Raw genomic sequence first — 1,591 nt, forward strand, 5'->3', positions numbered from 1 at the left:
GCAGCGTGGAGCGGCAGCGAGTCGGAGAAGAACACCGGAGCAGCCATCTCTGGAGGTAAGTGGACACCAGGGGGGACTAAGTAGCCAGAGGATTAAAAAAAAATCCTTTGGCTACTTAGTGATTCACTACACAGCGTGGATTCTAACAATTAAAGCGTTCAATTGTTAGATTCCATGCTGTATAGACAATAGGATTGCTTTTAAAATCCGATCTCCGATTAATAAAAAAATCCCATTGACTTGCATTGGGATGGAGATCGGGTTCGAATGAAAAATGATTGGAAATCGGATTTTAAAATCGATCCTGAAAAGTCAAGATCGGCTCAACCCTACACGCGCGTTTACTCCGTGTGAAGGCTCCCTTATACAAGTTCCTTCTGAGGGACGCAGCTGTTTTTGTCACTCTCAAGCTTGAAACAAGATAACAGTCAAGTGGTGGAAAGAAAAGATAACGTTGTTTCTGCCCGGTTTCGAACCGGGGACCTTTCGCGTGTTAGGCGAACGTGATAACCACTACACTACAGAAACTTTGCTGATGTGCATTTCTGGCCGACACTGGTGTAAGTATAATGTGACCTATATTAACTTTAGCTTGGGGACGGGCCATCTTCCTGCACCCCCCACCAACCAGCTGATTAAAGGGGCCCACTCTGTCCAATGTGCAGTGGATTGTGATAGTATTGCAGCTTTCCTGCATTGATTTTAGCCCTTACCACATAATAGCTGAGCCCTCTCCATACACAGTAAGTGTCAGCCGTATTATACCTCAGGCATCCTCCGCTAGCAACCGCAAGTGTTTTTTGAACCAATTATTCTTGGTCAATAGCAACCGAGACAAACAGTGGCGTTAGGTGGGTGCTGCCATTGTATACTTTATTTCCACCCAGCAGAATATCATTGACGGCCGAAAAACTGTGAACTTTTATCACATATTTTGATAGGCGCTGTGTAATAGCCAGTACCAATGCCTATTGTATGGGCCATCACACCCTCTAGGGCAGGGGTCTCAAACTCAACTCAGCATGTGGGCCGCAGAGCAAGATCCCAGCCAGTCGGCGGGCCACACCGCGGCAAATTTAGCTCCACCCACTTTTATGTTGACTCCGCCCATTCATTTTTCATGTGCCCCCACACTGTATAATCCTCCTACAGTCACCCGTAAACTATATGTCCCCCCTCCATCTTTCCCCCAGTTACATATACACCCTTCATCTGCCCCCAGATTCATGTCCCCCCATCTCTGCCCCAGATTCATGTCCCCCCATCTCTGCCCCCAGATTCATGTCCCCCCATCTCTGCCCCAGATTCATGTCCCCCCATCTCTGCCCCCAGATACATGTCCCCCCATCTCTGCCCCCAGATTCATGGCCCTCCATTTCTGCCCCCAATTTCATGTCCCCCCCATCTCTGCCCCCAGATTCATGGCCCTCCATTTCTGCCCCAGTGTCATGCCATTCTCCCTCCTCCCTTCGTCTGCCCCCAGTGTCATGAGCCCCTTCATTCCACCTCAATGTTTAAAGAGGACCTTCCACCATTTTGCCCACAGGCAGTTCTATATACTGCCGGAAAGCTGACAGTGCGCTGAGTTCAG

General features: G+C 49.0%; 1 non-coding gene across 1 annotated transcript; it reads right to left on the reverse strand.

Annotated features, from left to right (window-relative positions):
* Positions 1 to 455: 455 nt before the first annotated feature.
* TRNAV-AAC (transfer RNA valine (anticodon AAC)) lies at positions 456 to 528 on the reverse strand. The gene has a single exon. It is a non-coding gene; the product is annotated as a tRNA-Val (tRNA).
* Between the last annotated feature and the right edge of the window lie 1,063 nt (positions 529 to 1,591).

This window comes from Leptodactylus fuscus, chromosome 5 (genome assembly GCF_031893055.1).
Source record: "Leptodactylus fuscus isolate aLepFus1 chromosome 5, aLepFus1.hap2, whole genome shotgun sequence".
NCBI classification, from domain to species: Eukaryota; Metazoa; Chordata; class Amphibia; order Anura; family Leptodactylidae; genus Leptodactylus; species Leptodactylus fuscus.